This window comes from Corapipo altera, unplaced genomic scaffold (assembly GCF_003945725.1).
Source record: "Corapipo altera isolate COAL_440 unplaced genomic scaffold, ASM394572v1 52b, whole genome shotgun sequence".
Lineage (NCBI taxonomy): Eukaryota > Metazoa > Chordata > Aves > Passeriformes > Pipridae > Corapipo > Corapipo altera.
The window spans coordinates 277,229-295,680 of record NW_020884922.1 but is presented as its reverse complement, the minus strand read 5'-3'; the positions used below and the strand labels follow the sequence as shown (position 1 = coordinate 295,680).

Here is an 18,452-nt window from a genome sequence, read left to right as displayed (position 1 = left end):
TCTAGCCGACCTTTTTCTCCCCTCCATGGTTTGGACAATGGGAATGTGGGACACCTCTGTAGACCAAGGGCAAGGGCACCATCATGAACTGCTGAGCCCCAAAGTGGGGTACAAACCATGTGGGTGTTCCCCTCTGCGTAAGGCACTATGATTTTTCCCACTATTAGCATCTGGAAAAGTCTTCCTTTTTGACAATTTATAGTAACTTGTATTTACACTCCTACAAGCTCCAAGCCATGCACCAAGACTGCTCCGGACACTCTGCCAAGCTAAAAGATGCTGGCTGGCACCCAAAGACAGTCCAAGAACAGGTGACAGCAGAGGGAGGAGGGCCCTCTTGAGTACATGGCACCTGACCACATTGAGTACACATCTGCTGGCAGAGTCTTTCCAAAATTTTTATGTGTAATGTCTAACCTGCCTTTGAGGGAGATACAGGGGAAATCATAACTGTCCTCAGCCCAGTTTCAGTGGTTAGTCATCTGAAGCATCAATGTGTTGTTCTCACAGGCACCAGCACGAGACCTGCTGAAGCAGCTGGAGGAATAGCAAAGCAGGTTTGCAATACAATAAATCTATTACCATATTTCATTCATGTCTGTTCATACAAGGCTCTGAAGATGTAAAGGGTAATATAAGCACTGAGTGATATTGTTAGTGTTTCAAAAGCTACTATGGCTTTTAGGTTTGATACATTTACAGCACGCAAAAAAAAGCCTAACACTCTGTCCCATAGCTGGAAAGCCATCAGTGGGCAAAGAGTGTAAAATGAACTCACAAGTATTTATCAAAACAATTCTATTAATTTGGAATAGTTGTATTTGTAAAGTATTATAGTGTAAAGTATTATTAGAGTTAGCTGGATGTCTGAGATGAATGTGGGAAGATGAAGAAATTAAATATTTATTTTACTATCCTGAATGTCACTTTTGTTATGATATCTGGGTGTAGAGTGCTTTTCTGGCTGGGCCTTTCTATAAACTCGGCATTGCAAGGCACAGCACAGACCTGTCTAAATACAAAGGCAGTTTCACTTTGCTGATTGATGTTGATAGAGGTGCATGTATATGGAACCTTCTGCTGTATTGTCCCAGCACCTCTTTATCCCCGGCATCAGACTTCAGCACCTTGGTCCTGTGGCACTTCAGGAGCATTTCCCTGTTCCTAAGACGTGTTGGCTTGCCTGAAAATTCCACGGAAAACATTTTGAAATTAATATATTGGGCTTCTAGCTTTGTAACACAGAGCTTGTTTTGCAGACAAGTGTTTTCAGTGTTACCTTTCCTTTTGCCAATAGGAAAATAATTTCAGTGGAAAGTCCAGGAGTTTTGACTAAATCAACCACTGCAGAAAAGGGGCACTTTAATCGTAAAAGAAAGTATTAGAAAAAGAGGTTGGGTAAGTGGACACACCATCAAAACAAACAAAAAAACCATAAGCATATAAAATAAAAAATATATATTAAAAAAAAAACACTTTGAGCTGTTGATTCTCATGGGAGCTGTGGGTAAATAATTTCCTGTATCCACTTTCATCTGTGGCTGCATTTCTTGGTAACATCTCATCTCCTGGGGTTCCAGAAATACTCCTAGGATCCACTGTCATATCCTTACTGGGAATAGGATCCACTGATAATATCTGTCAAAGATATAGGGAAGGAAAACCCAACTCTTAATAGGAGAAAAACAAAAGATTCTAAAATTATTGTTCACAAAACAGCTAAGGCATAGAAATATTTAATCAATCTATTTAGAATAGTTTGATTAATAATTTTGATACTGTATCACAGAAGAAGAAAATAGACATAATTATCAAATCTTTCATTCTTAGAGAGCTTGATGCTTCTATTTTTCTCATTAATATCTAAATATATATTCCTAGCAGTATATTTACAATTTTCTTATGAGCTGTTGTCATGGTTTAATCCCAGCCAGCAGCTCAATCCCACGCAGCCGCTTGCTCACTCTCCCACGGAGGGATAGGGGAGAGAATTGGAAGAGTAAAAGTGAGAAAACTCATGGGCAGGAATAAAGACAATTTAATGGGTAAAGCAAAAGCTGTGCAGGCAAGCAAAGCAAAGCAAGGAATTAATTAATTTTTTTCCCATGGGCAGCCAGGTGTTCAGCCATCTCCAGGAGGGCAGGGCCCCATCACGTGTAACAGAAACTTAGGAAGACAAGTGCCATCACTCTAAACATCCTCCCTTTCCTTCTTCTTCTCCCAGATTTATACACTGAACATGACACCATATGATCTGGGATATCCCTTTAGTCAGTTGGAATAAGCTGTCCCAGCTGCCTCCCCTCCCAACGACTTGTGCACCCCCAGCCTACTCATTTGGGGGTGACACGAGAAGCAGAAAAGGCCTTGATGCTGTGTAAGCACTGGTCAGCAATAACGAAAACATCCCAGAGTTATCAACACTGCTTTCACCACAAGTCCAAAACACAGCCCCATACTAGCTCCTATGAAGGAAATTAAATCTATCCCAGCCAAGACCAGCACAACTGCATATTCAAAGTGTTGTAGGTAGCACAGACGGTTTCCAATGGACAGCAAGAGCTGCATAAGGGTAAACTGAAGTGCTCTTTGAAAGGTATTTAAAGAATAACTCAATCATCAGGCACAGTCAACATGGGCTCACAAAGGGAAAGACTCTTTTAACTAATTTGGTTATCCTTCTATGATAAGGTCACCCACCCAGTGGATGAGGGGAAGGCTATGGATACAGTTTTTCTGAATTATAGTAAGGCTTTTGATAGTCACAGAATCACAGAATATTCTGAGTTGGAAGGGACCCATAAGGAGCATTGAGTCGACCTCTCAAACGAAAGGCCCATACAGGGATTGAACCCACAACTTTGGTGTTACTAGCACCATACTCTGAGCTAATCTCAGGGTCAGATAACTCACAGTATCCTTCAGGACAAATTGTCCACCTGTGGGATGAGTGGGCAGAGCTGGGGTAGGCTGGGCAGAAGGGCAGAGCTTAAAGGGTTGTAGTGAATGGGGCTACATCTGCCTGGTGAACTGTCCCAGTAGTGTTCCTCAGAGATCAATCCCAGAGCCAGTTCTGTTCAATATATTTATTAAGGATGTGGATGTAGGATTTGAATGCGCCATTAGCAAGTTTGCTGGTGATACCAAACTAGGAGGTGTCATTGACTGTCTTGAAGGACAAGATGCCTTGTGGAGGGATCTAGATAGCTTGCAGCATTGGGCGACGATTAATGGCATGAAATTTAACAAGTCTCAATGCCAGATTCTGCACCTGGGATGGGGTGGCTGGAGAGCAGCCCTGAAGAAAGGGATCTGGAGGTGCTGGTCAGCAGTAGGCTCAGTAGGAGTCAGCAGCATGCCCAGGCATCCCAGAGGACAAACACGTCCAGGAGTGCATCAAACTCAGCATCACCAGCTGGTCAACAGAGCTGACTGTCTCGCTGTAACAGCATCCATGCAGCCTCATCTTGAGCACTGTGTGGTGTTCTTGGCCTCTCAACTGGAGAAGAATGTGAAGATCCATGGGAAAGGATGACTATAAATTGCCTCATTTCACACATATTCAAGGGAGACAAATTATTCTCTGTACTTCCAAGTTTTTGAGCAACTGTTTTTTCAGCTTTAAGTGCAGTTCTTTCAAGAAAATTTATGCGAGTGATTAAGGTTGGGGAAAGGTTGATTGACTGTTTGCTAGCTTGGGCTTTTAACAGAGAGAGAGAAAGGTAAGTAACTTGGTATTAGTAGTCCCATTAGCTAGTGTTTGTGGAAATGAAGGCTTCAAAATCAATGCTCTGCCTTGTGACATGAGGGACATGAGGGAAGAAGGCCCCAGTGCAAGAACTATATGTACCCATTCCAGCAGAACTGGACCAAGATGGGATCAGACATGCAAAGGCCTAGAACAATTTGCAGATTTTCTCTAGACAAGGAAGACCAGCAACATGTGGGAAGCACATGTCCATTCAAAGCTTCACAGCATACTCTGGTGGTCACTGGCATGCAGCATAACCTCAGTTGATCCAAAACCTTTCATCCAGTGTCCTACTCAGAACATATATATTCTCTTTGCCTCTCCAGATTCCTTAGCTTTTCTTTCCTTTCTCCACATTCTTCCATACCAGTTACAGCCTTCCAGATAGCATTACAAACTCAGCTATTCATCCAGTAGATTAATGTGTTTATTACACCAGTGCAGTTTGATATGTTCTGCTTTGATCTTCTCTATAAAGATAACACATAAAATTTCCCTAAAATAATTGTTTGAATGACACTGTATCTTCTTTTAAAAATTCTGATTTTAATGTGTCCACCGAAGAAAATGTGCCATATTAATTTAATATAGCTCAAACAGTTAAAACCACTCTCTAAAAATATTTGAATCTTATTTCTACTCCAAAACTGTCAGCCTGCAGCTTAAGGTTGTTTTGTCTCATATGGTACCAGAGTTCTAACTCTTAGCATTGGTTAACTAGGGCTTTCATGCAACACAATTATCAATTCTATGTAGTGAGAGTACCTCAAATCTATACCTTAAATTCTAACTTTCCTTTTTATTAAAATAATCAGACTGAACCCCATGAGTCTTTCACCAGAAGATCTAATCTTTCACCACTTCTGATCTCCCTGTACCTACCTGTGATTCCCTCTTTGTACACTGAAGGATCTGATCAGCTTATTTAGATTACTTTGCCTGACAGAATCCTGTGGAGAGTTACTTTTAACAAGTCAGAGCTGCCTATCTCACAAGAAAGGCTCATTTTCTGTTTTCCCGGAAGTATGGCATTACCTTTACTCATGTGCTTGATTCAGAAGTCCTATCTCTTTTTTTATTAGCTGCCTGTCTCTGTTACTTACCCCTCCCCAGTCTCCACATTGGTTGCAAACCTTTTCTGCAATGATTTCCTTTCAGATCTTCAGTTCAAAAAATTGAAGAAGATAGGACCTAGAATGACAAGATGCAACTAAAAATATTCAGAAATGGTGATCAATTTATTATAATATTACGACATCTAACCAATTTCCTACACTTCAGGGAGTAAATTACATTACTCTTGATTAAAATGCTACAGAGTACATTATCAAACTTTTTACGAGACTTGCTTTTCAAACAAATTTTCAGTATAAGAAAAACCATGCTGAACGACAGGTTAGTTTCAAGAGATTTTCCCTGAAAACTGTGGGTTTGAAATTAATTATGTTAACTCACTCCATTCTTTATTTAGTGAGAATTTCATCCACAATTATGGAGGTTTTTTACATGATCAGTATAAAGTTAAAAGGCTTAAAAGGCAAAGGGCTGCAATTTTACCCATTTTATTATGGTATGTCTTTAATTTTTGCTGTGTCCTCTAAAACTTAGCACTGTTCCAAGATTTATTGAAAAGTGTCATTAATCATCCAAAGACCTCTTCGGCAAGCTCTTATAAAACTCTCAGATGCAAATTATCTAGATGTCCCAATTTTAAAATGTCTAGCTTTAGCACCTGCTGTTTAAATCTTTTGAGAAATGTAGGAATGGAAAGTGTTTCAGTATCAGGATCAGCATGTAATATGACTAATTCCCATGGCTTTTCCCCGAATACATAACAAAAGTATTTCACAGAATCACAGAATGGGTAAGGCTAGAAGGGACCACAGTGAGGCATCTCGTCCAACCTCCCTGCTCAACCAAAGAGTCTTCCTAGAGCACATGACACAGGATTGTGTCCAGACAGTTCTTGAATACCTCCAGTGAGTGTCCATCTCTCCAATGTGTTGAGGTCCTTCTGAGGGGCTGCACAGCCCTCCGGAGTATTGACCACTCCTCCCAGCTTTGTGTTGTCAGTGAACTTGCTGAGGAGGCATCTGCCCTGTCATCCAAGTCATTGATTAATAAGTTCAGCAATACTGGGCCCAGTATTGAATCTCAGGGGACACCACTAATGACAGGTCTCCAACTAGACCCTGTGCCACTGATAATGATCCTAGGCAATCTGCTGTTCAGCCGGTTCTCAATCCAACTCACTGTCCACCTCATTGTCCACTCACCCAGTCCACACTTCCTTAGTTTGCCTGTGAGGATGTTTTGAGAGATAATGTCAAAGGCCTTGCTGAAGAGGTAGACAATATCCCTGCTCTCCCTTCATCCTTCCAGGTAGCTGTTTCATCACAGAAGGCAATCAGGTTGGTCAAGTACGATTTCCCTTTAGTGAATTCATGCTGACTACTCCTGATCACATTCCTGTCATCAGGAGTGGATAGAGATGACCACCAGAATGAAGTGCTTCATCACCTTTCCAGGGATTGAGGTGAGGCTGATGGGCCAGTAGTTCTCTGGGACCTCCTTCTTGCCCATGTTTGAATGCTGGGGTGACATCTGCTTTTTTCCAGTCCTCAGGCCCCTCTCCTGATCTCCATGACCTTTCAAAGATGATCGTGAGCTGCCTCACTGTGGTATCCACCAGCTCTCTGAGCACTCATGGATGCATCCCCTCAGGACAAATGGACTTCTGAGTGTCAAGTTTTCCTAGGCGTTCTTTAACCCAATCCTCCTTGACCAAAGGAAAGTCTTCCAACATTCCTTTACCCTGTTCTCCTGGGTCAGAAATTTCTGGGGGCTAGCCTTGCCAGCGCAGACCAATGCAAAGAAGGCTTTCAGTAAATCTGCCTTCTCTGTGTCCTTTGGTACCAGGAATGGTAACAGAGGGTACCCCCTCCATTTAGTGATGGGCCCGCATTATCCTTTTTTTTCCTGTTGTTACTGATATATTTGGAAAAGTCTGTGTTGGTTCCCTTGACATCCTTGACCACATTTAATTCCAGATGGGCCTTGAACTTCCTTGTCTCATTTCTAACTCTGATAATCCCTCTATATCCATTCCAAGTTCCCTGATCCTGCTTCCATCTCCTGTGTATTTCCTGTTTATGCCTGAATAATGGCACGGTTCTTTTATTCATCCACACAGGTCTCTTTCCCCCTTTGCCCAATTTCTTGCTCATCAGGATACATTGTTCTTGAACCTGGAGGAAGTGATCCCTAAATATCAACCATCTCGACCCCTCTTCCCTTCAGGGCCTGTTTCCAGAGGATTTTTTCAGGATCCCCGAAGACACTAAAGTGAGCTCTCCTGAAGTCCATGGTTGTAAGCTTGCTTTCTGCCCTGCTTCCTCCTTGCCCAAATCTGAACTTCACAATCCCATAGTCATTGCAGCCAAGGCTGCACCCAACCTTCACATCTCCAACAACACCTTCCCTGTTTGTTAGTATGAGGTCAAGGAGCACACCATTCCTTGTGGAATCCTCCATCACCTGTGACAGGATATTGTTATCAATGCTTTTGAGGAATCTCTTGGACTGTTTGTGCTTCACTGTGTTGCTTCTCCCACAGATGTCAGGGTAGTTAAAGTCCCCCACAAGAACCAGTTCCTGAGACTAGTTTGAGCTCCCTACAGAAGGCCTCATCCAGTTCCTCCTGATCAGGCAGCCTGTAGCAAATACCCACAACAGTGTCACCCTTACTTAGTCTGCCCTTTAATCCTAACCCATAAGATCTCTACTTGCTCATCATCCACTCCAAGACAGAGCTCAATACATTCCAAATGTTGTCTCACACAGAGGGCCACTCCACCAGGACACCTTCCAGATCTGTCTTCCCTGAAAAGCATGTAGCCCATCATGACAACATTCCAGTCATGGGAGCTGTCCCACCATGTCTCCATAATTGCAGTGAGGTCAAAGCTCTGTGACTGCACACAGATCTCTAGTTGCTCCTCTTTGTTCCCCCTACTGTGTGCGTTAGCGTACAGACACTTTATGGATGTGTTTGATTCTGTCAATGTCTCAGTGGTGGTGCACAGGGACACCCCATAGTTCTGTCTTGTACTTATGTCTTTGGCTGTTTGTGCTTTCTCAAGATACTCTCTCTTAAGCCTCTTTTTGCCACTAGGGTAGTTGCTATATTTGCCTAACACTTCTGTTTTTCTCCATTATAACTGACACTTCTTCTTCCATTTCTCATCTCAGTGTCCAATACTAATTTTTTTCCTAAGCTTTCAAGTATCTTTCCTACTGGTTTTGGCTCAATTTATTCCTCAACTCCAATTACTGATTTATTTTTTTTATTTCTATTATCAGGATTTGGACTTCTTATTTCTTACATGTTCTAGAGTTTATTCTATCTCCATATAGTAATCTGGTTATAACCTTCTTGTGGTCTAATTTTGGCATATAGTTCTGTGATTATTTCCTCTCTATCCACTATGATTAAATCTGTTATACTGTTAGGTTCTGCTAAATTGTTTAAAATTCAGTATCTGGAAAAGTCTAGAATATTTTACTGTTGACAGAATGGGAGACCCAGCATGTCATTCAAATTGAAACTTCCAGCATCTTATGGGTTTTTTCATTCCAGCACAGAGTATAGGGAGGCATTAGAAAACCCTACTACAGTGATTTTATGAATTCTGTTGAAAGCTAATTACAAGCATCTCCTGTTTTTTCACAGAAAAGCATTTGCTGTAATTTTCATGACCTCATGTGAACTATGCAGGAACAAAGAAATGCAAGAGATGTTACCAGACCCTTTCCCATGTGCAGCTACTTGACATAATACCTCGCAGAGCCAGATTCTATGTCATCTCCAGGCTTCAGCAGCTCCTTCAAAGAGATGAGTATCTGTGATGGATGCTGTATGCCCATCTTCTACACCCTTCTACACAGGAATCTACAATAACAAGCAACACACACAAATTCTTTTCTCAAAGTATCAGGAGACATTATGGATAAAGCCAGTGCCTGTCCATACCTTCTCTACTGTGCTGAAACACTGAACCCAGTCCCAAGCAGGTATGCCAGACAGGAGTTCCTGTCTACAGGGGTAACCTTCTATCTGGTGCCAGTACCTGAGTGAAGGGCATTCCATGCTGTACCACCACAGGCTTGCACGCTCCAGGGAAATTCGTCAGTTGCTGGGACCAAAGCAGCTGTTTTCTCCTGGCATCACATTCTCCAACCACAACTCCTCTAAAAACAGAGTACAAACTTGGTAGAGGGGCAGGGGGGAGGGGAAACAGGAGAGGAGAAGAGGGGGAGGGAGAGGATGCCCCGTGACTCAAAGAAAGATAACAGCACATTTTATGTGGCCTGCCATTCCCCCTCCCCTCTTGACTATTCCTAAATAGGTTATATTCGGGGCCCTTTACATTCCAGGCATGTGAGTTCTATGGATAGCATCCAGTGACAGCAATGCAAACATTTATTATGAGGTTAGGGGTGCTGGTGTATAGACCAACAAATAGTCTTTTGCCTCCCATCCCTTTGTGCCTCAGTTCATTTTATTGATATCTTGATTGGACAGAAAATGAGTGCTTATTTGTTCCCACTTCTACATTGGTCATCAGGTGAACCTAGTTGACCCATTCCTTACAAGGCTTGGAGGAGGCCTCCTCCCCTCAGGGCTGAAGGCACCATCCAGTCGTGGTGCCAGCCCCATCTCCAGCCAGCATCCTTCTTTGCCTCCAGCTCCCCAGGCATGCCCAGTTCTCTGGTCATGCTCAACCCTGTGATGCATTCTGTTCATGTGTTGGTTGAGGACAGGAGAAAGGTTAATTAAAATCACCCTATAATCATGCATAAAAATAAAAGCGTTGTTTGGACCTTATGCAAAGAAGTTTACTTTATTTCTAATCTGCCTGTTCCCATATCTCACACAGAAGGACCTAAGAGATGTTTGATTTGCCCCCAAAACCTCAGGCTGGTAAGGCTCTGGCTTGGCTGCCTAGCTTGTAGTTCAAGTCAGCATTCGAATGACTCCTAGACTTTTGAATACATGACAAAAAAAGGTAAAATAGGTATTTTCAGCTTGTCACAGGCAATTTAAGGGAACAAATGAAAGGCTATGTTCTATATGGGTGACTCTTTTCCCATTGAATTTCAAAGGCCTGCTGACACGCCTCTCAAAACTGTGCTGAGAAAAGGATTTTTGATAAATAAGAGTGTCAGGAAACATTAACAGTCAGGGTCCTGTCCAACTCCTGGTATTGCATATTCATACTGTCACACAGCACTCTCACTTATTCTTCATCTGTGCTTCTAGGTGCAAACAAGAGGGGTTAATAAGAAATGTTCCTTCAGTAAACCACAGTGCCTTAGGGGTTCCTGTCAGGAAACATCCAGCTACCAATACCATGAAGCCATTTAAAAGGATAAGTAAGTAAGTAAATAAATAAATAAATGCATTGCCCAGGGATGATTTTCACTTTAGCTCCAATTTCAATCAGGATAATAACACCCAAGAGCAGCATGGCAGTGCTTTTTCTTTCATTTCGTGCCATGTTCAAGCAATGTTGTTTCACAGCTATAATAGTCCTGTCAGCATTCATCAGCAAATCAAGACATCCTCCAGAATACCATCATAAAAACACAGTGGATTTTTAATTAGAACAGGGCAGCCCTTAGCACACCAACTACATGTTAAATTGATATTTCTCACTACAAGTTCAAGATTACCCAGTTTCAGCTGTTTCCAAATGAAGCACATCAAGCTTAATGTGGGCTCAGCTGAACAAATGTATTTTCTTAGCTTTACAGCAGCTTTTAACTTTTAATGCTGTATCCTTTTTTTCCTTTTTTAAAAGATGATGTTATGGTAGGAAAATGTTACGCTTGCCTGTGTGAGATTTACAGATGACCTTTTTTGCTGGACAAAAGTTTTGTGAGACACTGGACAGAATATAAATCCCAGACTCTACTCCATCAAAAGCTGATAAATAAGTGAGGGAGATTAAGAGTGTAGTTTAATGAGCCAGTATGTTTTCCATTACAGATGTAATTATTTTCCAAAAATTGTCCTTTCCACATTCATTTTGTTTTGAAAAACAATGAGTCCTTCATAAAACCATCTAGTAGGTTTTCTGGATGCACCATTTTTTAGGAGATCAATGGTTTGTGGTCTTGTTGATGTGGATGAGAAGAAGTTAAAGTCATTTGTTGCTTTTCCTGAAATCTTAAGTACCACAAGCTGCTGGATTGTTTCTCATTAGTATCTGGGAATTACTAAAGTGTACTCTTTACTAAGTGTACTGGATTCTCATCCAGTCCCATTTTATGGTAACAAAAACCACAGGAAAAAAAGTGGCTTTTGTTACTTCTGTATTACTTTCCCATAAATTATGTGGAGCATATTCGCCTGTCATTTTTCTCTTTAGCCAATCAGTACTCAGAAGGTGTGACATCAGGAAAATTAAGCACTATCAAAGATTAGCTCAAATAGGTGGAAGAGGTGAAGCTGAAATCAGGCAACATGCACTTCACTTGTTCCTTGCCCTAAAGAGCAGCAGGACAGACTGGTGGGGACTGCAGCCCATCCCTAGGGTGAAGTGAGTTCATGCACTTGTAGCTCAGCAGTCTCACCTCCCATATACACGGGCTTACCTGAAGCAGCATAAGGAAACTGGGAGTCAGGCATACAGCTCACCTCCCCATCTTAACAGACACTCACTAGAGAAGTTTTTCTAATCAACACAGCTGTATTTTCCCTCAATAATTAATGAGTTTTATGTACCAGCCCACTTATTCTTGGAATATAGGCATTACCCTAGAAAGAGGCCAAAGCATAACAGCAGGAAGGAAAAAGCATAGTTAGACTCCTCACTTGGCTGAGGATTGTATCCTGGAGTCCTTCTAGGTGCTGCAACTCTTCCATCCATTTGGAGTTTGACCTGAGGGTCTACAGATCTCAAAAATATCATAAAGGACTTGAGTCCCTTGGAAAGGGATTGACAGTAGCCAATGTGCTGAGCAGGAGACCACTACACTGTACAGTGGAAAACTGATGGTAATGCATAGGAAACACTGCTCTTGATGCCTTGCTTCTGAGGTGGGCTGGTAGTGTGAGAGCTGCAGACATCAAGGGATGCACCATCACTTGCCTTCCATTGACCTCCTTCACCCTGCCTTGTGGAAGGGGTCTGGAGGACAGCAGGGAGCTGTACCAAGGTCATCCAAGCAGACCCCACATGCTGCTGCACCAGAACTTCATCCCCTTCATCTGGATTTCCTCTCACAAATAATGATCTGATATTAAGGGCTCTCTGGTGCCATTCCTTCTAGCAGCAAATTGCTCTGCATATATTTTTCCTTGATTTCTCAGGAAACCTGCAGGATATGCAGGCTGTTCAACCAGCTTATCCCATACATGGAATGATGCACTCCAACAGGATAATGGAATCAAAATCTTTCTCCAAACTCATCTGAGGTGTCTTGTTGGTTTTGGGTTTAGCCCTAAATTTTTGATTTTTTTTTTTTAATAAAAATATATGTCACAGTAAGACATTCTCTCTCATTTTCCTCAGTGTACAGCCCAAAAGTCAATCACCAAAATTAAATTAATCAAGCACAAACCTTTACTTAACTTTTTAACAGCAATGGAGCTTGAAAAAAGATCTTGTACCTGAAATTTCATGTGTAAATTATGACTTCACTTTCAAAATTTATCTTGGCCAAATTTCTGGAGTAAATCCATCAAATGCAATCTTCTGTGGGAAGCTTCCTTCTGAAAAACAATTTCCTATGTTGAGAAGTAGAGGATAAGTACAATAACAAATTCATCCCTTTGCATAAGGCTGTTTTATGCTAATATCATAATAATTATATTATCATAATATCATTTTCACATCATGATAATGCAAAACTCAGAGGGACTGAGACAATATCTGTATTTTACCATTTAGCATCTGTTTCAGCTCCATAATAAGGCTCAGACCTGAAAGGTCCCCAATTCAGCAAACACTGAAGGGCACAATTTACTTCAAGCTTACAATGGGGACTTCAAAATTAATGGGAAATCAAACAGACCAAAAGAAGTGGAGCAAAGAAAACACACTCCATCGTAATACAAAAGAACAAAATTAATCACATATACGGTGACCTCCACTGTGCTGGACTTCCCATTAGAGAAGGCGAAAGTCCATTTCCACATCCACATGAGTTTCCCCATTCCATTTAGCAAGCTGTTTCGTCACAAGTACTTACTTCTATCAGTGCATGACTTGCCTGGGGGTGAGACATTAGCCTTCAGGGAAGCATCATGGCATGGAGCTGGGGTTTCATGGGAAACATGACAATATACTATGATGGAGTCATCCTCTTCTCAAGAGCAGGTAACTTCAGCACTTTCCAGGTGGCACTTGAGATATGGTCTTTGACCCTTGAGAACTGTCTGAGTTGGTCACAGAGGTGGAAATAATGCAAACCAGAGCTAAGAGAGACAGACTGGACACATAACCTGATCAAGGCATTTACATATATTATATACAGAGGAAAGAGCATTTAAGAAAAAAAAAAAAACCAGAGTGAAATGAAGGGCCTTGGTTCTGCTTGGGCTGGTGGCTTTGTTAATACATGACATTATTCTGTATGTTTGCATTTTGCACATAAGGGAAAGACAGAAGCACTCAGCAACTAGAAATAATTTACATAAATGAGGGTATAGGCAACAGGGTGAATCACTCACAAAAGGCAGGTAATAAGATATGAGAAGCACCCTCTTCCCCTCTATATGGCACTCAGCAGACTAAGTTCCACCAACTATGTGGCAGTCAGGTTCAATTACCTCTGCTAGCTCATGGCCCGACTTTCCCCTGAAAAACCCTCCAGCTGGGTTGTTGCTGAGAGGTGGGAATCGTGGCTTAAAGCTTCCAGGCCTCCCCATGTCACGATCAAATCATGGCGATTTTAGGTGAAAAGGGGCCAGAACATTGTCTTCAAACAAATTCATAAAGATTTCCCAGTGGGAATGTCTCAGTCCCTATTATGAAGAGAAATAATTAAGGAAAGACATGTGAGAAACACTACTGGAAATCCACCAGTGAAAGAAAGGATTTGTTTTCAAAGTTCAAATAATTCAACTAGAGAAGTACTAGCTAGCAGAGAGAAGCTCACATAAACATTTCACAAGTGGGTAGCAGGGAGCAAAGAACCAGAAAGGAGTAAATAAATTATTCCCCTCAGCCACATAAATCATGCAAATTGTAAGCCTTCTGCAGCAGATGCTTTAGAGACTGTGTTTCCTCTAGAAGTTGGTACTGCATGCAGCAACAAGGAACCCCAAATTATTTAATGGGGTCTCTATACACTGGAACAAGACAAACAGAAAATTACATGCAGCTAATAATAAGGTAAATACAGTCCTGGAAAGGGCTGTACAGCCACGACCACGTCACTTAACATTGTGCATCACTGAGCTCTTGTGCCTTCCTGTGCTGAGGATGTTGTAGACCCAAAGCTGCAGACACTCAAAGGCTGCCCAAAACTCCAGCTGCCCCTGCACCATGGCAGTTTGTAATCTAATGCTGCATTATTTTCCCATGTGCTCTTGCTTATGGAACAGATCAGGAAACAGTCCCAAACAAAAAGCATCCAAGCAAAAATGATATGGTGATTTCTAGACAGGATTTTACAGAGCATATATGGCATTTGTGTTAAATTTGTAATTGGGTAGACATATCTTAATGCAGCTTCAAAGAAGTGGTGAAGAGAAACTTGAAAGAGGGGGAGGAAATGTTCCCATTGGGAACACTAGATTGAATATTTTGTATACATGCCTATTGCTCTCCCCCCAGATTACAGTGGGTAATCCATGCATGCTTAATCTTTGGGTTCTCAGATTAGTGCACTTTAATTAGTGTACTTTAATTAGTGTACTTTAATTAGTACATGCAGTGTTAGTGAGGTAATATTTCATCATGTTTCAACTAGGAAAGATTTTGGCACAGTGCAATCTTTTCTTAGTCCATATTGGAATAACAGGGGTTATATAAATGTAAATTACACAATTTGACAGCTGTGTTACATCAGCATGTTATGACTTAAAGAGCTAAATCCCAAGTGCCCTCACTGACCAGTGATATCAGGCTCCCATTGAATCTTGCCAGGGGAAGGGGCGTGCAATAGACAACCCTGGTGCAGAGCTCCCACAGCTGCACCTTCTTGCCCTCCCCATCATATCCCCACCCTGCTCTGGTCATTCATGGGCTTTCTGTGTGCTCCTCCTCCTTGACCCACTGCCAGCCATTCAAGAGCTTCTTCCTTCTCATACCCATCATGCCTTCTTTCCTCAGTCTCTGGCTTTAACCTAATTGGCCTTTCTTCTGCTTTCTTACGACTTATGATCTTTCTTTTTAACCTTCCTCTACCTACTTTTAAGTTTTTCTTCCCAGACTTCTGCCAGAATATCTTTATGATATTTAAACTGTTTACTATAACTCTGCACCTTTTTGAGCATTTACAGTCTCTTCTCCCATTCCCATTGTTATTGTCCTTCCAGCCCATTGCATTTCTCTTTCACTGGCTCTTTGTCTTCTTGCCTGCCCTCTCTCTAGCTCTGTTTTGCTGTTAGTGGCCAAGTAGGGCCATGGGCGCCAGTATGGAGCCATCTGTAAGGCTATAGCATGTACCCTGCACGTGGGGGGTTCTTTGGATGGAAGAGGAGGGATTTGTTGGACACAAAGGCCCAAAATTGCACTCAATCTCATGGTCAGGTGGCCTTGGCAAGGTTGAGGTTCTCCCATGACAACAGTGACTACATATCTTAGTGATACTTCTGCTCCAGGAAACAAACCAAAATTAACTGGTTCCTGGATACCTCATGCATTTCCCAAACACTCTTCATTAGACTAGAACAGAAAATGTTACTGATGGTGAAAGGACAAATCAAGATGACCAGGCCATCTCGATAAGGATTCCTTTCCATCTATTTACCTCCACTTTCTTACAAACGTCTTGCTCAAAGTAGGAATCATCTTGGTTTGGCCTGGACTATGCAAAAATTGGTCATCTGCAGGTGATGCATCACCAGCATCTTGTTCTCCTCACCACAGCTTTTCCCTCTTTCCTCACACTGCTTTCCAGTGTGCCTCTTGTCCCAGTAACTGACTTACCCTGAAGATGCTGCAGCAAATACCTAACCTGGTTCCTCTGCAACTCCTACAGCCAAGCCAGGCTATCAGAGTTTTTTCTGTTGTTCTTGGCCCCTACCACATCTCAGAAGATTCTGCTTCTTAGGTCTGGAAGAAACAAGAACTTCCCAAAATTTTGTCCCAGTATCAAGTCATCTATAACATTAGCTTCTTTGCAGACTTGTTTGCTATCCCCTTTGCTATCCCCTCTCTGTGTCCAGAGTCTAGCCTGGGCATACAAGACTGGATTTTGCCTTTTACCCAGGACACATCTAATATAACTGTTTTGTCACTAACCTCCCAAATCTATTTTTTTAATCTAGGAACTTAAAAAAAGTCAATGAAAATTATTGAAATATTTATGCTTGGTAACAGCATGCAAATGAAATATGATTTAGCCTGTCTTTTCCATCAGGTATCAACAGATTGTCTTTAAACCTATATCATTCAAAGCCTCCTGCTCCAAGAATTACACATACATAAACCCTCTGGTGTAACCTGAGGGCTCAAAAGCCTTGGTGGAAACAAGATTGAAGTGATGTGTGTAATTTTCACCTGCATTACAATAATGATATAAAAACCAGCAAGGGTCAGAACCTCAATGCAGGAGGCATTACACAAACACAGAACTAAGCAGTAGTCCTTCCTCCAAGGAACTCATGGCCAATTCACCAGATAAGAGACAGCAGGAAAAGCCCGGGGAATGCCCAGCCTTGCAGAAATGGCTGTGGACCTGTATATATGGTTATCTATACTGCCCTCCTGGGGCTCCTCTGAAGACCAGCCCAGAGCTGACTCCTGACTGTATTCAAAGTTCTGGCCCTGAGCATATGCCTGCACTGGATGCACACCATCATGCACACTGAAAACACAGTTTTGACAAAACACAATTTCAATCCCTTTTCTCTGTTGCATCCCTGCAAGGAGCTCTACCAACCCCATTCATTTCATCGAGGCCAGTGGTGTTGAGGGGGAGCGGGCAGATTGTGGCGTACAACCAAGAGGACAATTCACAGAGGGCATTGTCTTATAAGTCCTGCTCCATCAGCACCCTCAGGCAAGGCTGTGCTTTATGCCTTGGTTCACAACAAAAGTTTTGTCCTCCATCCTGCTCATCATTATCCCCGATCATAGCAAGGGGTATGGGGAGAACGTAGGAGGAAACACAGAATAAACAGAATTGCTCAGGATGTGGATAGAGTCAAGGATTGTGAAGTTCTGCCAAAAGCTAAGGAGCATCTGACTTTACCATTGAAAATATCCTCAAGGATGCTTTCCAAAGTAAATAAACTATGTAAATACTCATTTTTCCTAGAGTTTTCTAAGAAAGAAAATCCTGCTGACTCTGGTGTCAGTGCATTTTATATCACAGCATCTAGAATTAATTTATAATAATTGGTACATTTCCTTCTTTGTAGCAGACAGCGATTATCCCTGTTTGCAAGAGGAGGAACAGAAGTTGAGTTGCTCAAGGTCACACTAGGACTGAACATTGGTCTTTTGACTTTCAAGACTGTGACTTAATACATAATCTTTCCCTTTTTTCCACTACCATTGCATCTTCTGCTGCACTCAAGACTCAGCATGGTGGTTATCATAATTTTACACTAAATTTTGGTGCTTCGCGGTGGCGTGGGCCCAGCCCCAGGTGCGGAAAGGAGAGAGAGAATGGGAGATTCGCCTGTGCGGACAGGGAGATGAAAGTGGAGCCCCAGAACACAGAGAAGAGAAGGACAACTCTAAACCCAGGCAGATGGAGCTCGTCAGCCCTGTAAGGCCATCCATCTAAGAGAAGGTCACTCTAAACAAACCTACGTCCTGAGGACCTCGCTGCCACTGTCCAAGCTCGCTCGGCCCCGGCAGATGAACCTTAGGATTAAAGGGTGGGCTCAGCTCAGCGTACACTGTGTCTCACCTAAAAAATCCATTGCACAGGCTCAAAGGCCTTACCCGCATTTGCAAAGCCCTGTATCACCAGCGCACTTGTAACAAATGTGGGTAAAGACCTTCCCAAATCTTCGTTCGCGAAGACTGGCCATGACACTAAATTTCACTAATTTTCTGCGTCACTGCTCTGCATTTAATTACTTCAAAATGTATCTCTGAATCATTTAATATAATGTAACTGCTTTTGTGTGTTAGAAGCATCAAATGGTCTGACAAAGCTCAGCATTAAATAGATAGAACCTCAGGGAAAAATCTGAGGGAGATGGGGAGATACTTCTTTTTCCAAAAAAAGCTATGGCTAGTCTTATCCATGTTTCTCAAGTCTGATGGAAAGTTTCACAGAACAGAAATCAGAAAACAGTTGCAAAAAACAATTTGATTGATGTAGCCTCCTTTCAGCCTCAATAACATTCAATAGGAAATCTCTGATTTTTTTAATGTGGTAATTATTTATACTTATTCAACTATAAAAAACAGCAGACTAATTAGGAGAGGCAAGAAAGCAACAAATAGAAAATAAATAAGTGTCAGGCAATGAGGATTTAATTTGCTAAAATGTTAAAATGTTTATT

At 41.9% G+C, this 18,452-nt stretch overlaps 1 long non-coding RNA gene across 2 annotated transcripts; it reads right to left on the bottom strand.

Moving 5' to 3' along the window:
* Positions 1 to 802: 802 nt before the first annotated feature.
* Positions 803 to 12,525, bottom strand: LOC113953709. Of its 2 annotated transcripts, none has more exons than XR_003529989.1 (4): positions 12,429 to 12,525; positions 8,592 to 8,702; positions 4,855 to 4,942; positions 803 to 1,638 (listed from the first exon to the last, which is right to left on the bottom strand). It is a non-coding gene; the product is annotated as an uncharacterized LOC113953709 (long non-coding RNA). The 2 variants fall into 2 exon arrangements; XR_003529988.1 differs by lacking the exon at positions 12,429 to 12,525 and adding an exon at positions 8,881 to 9,132.
* Between the last annotated feature and the right edge of the window lie 5,927 nt (positions 12,526 to 18,452).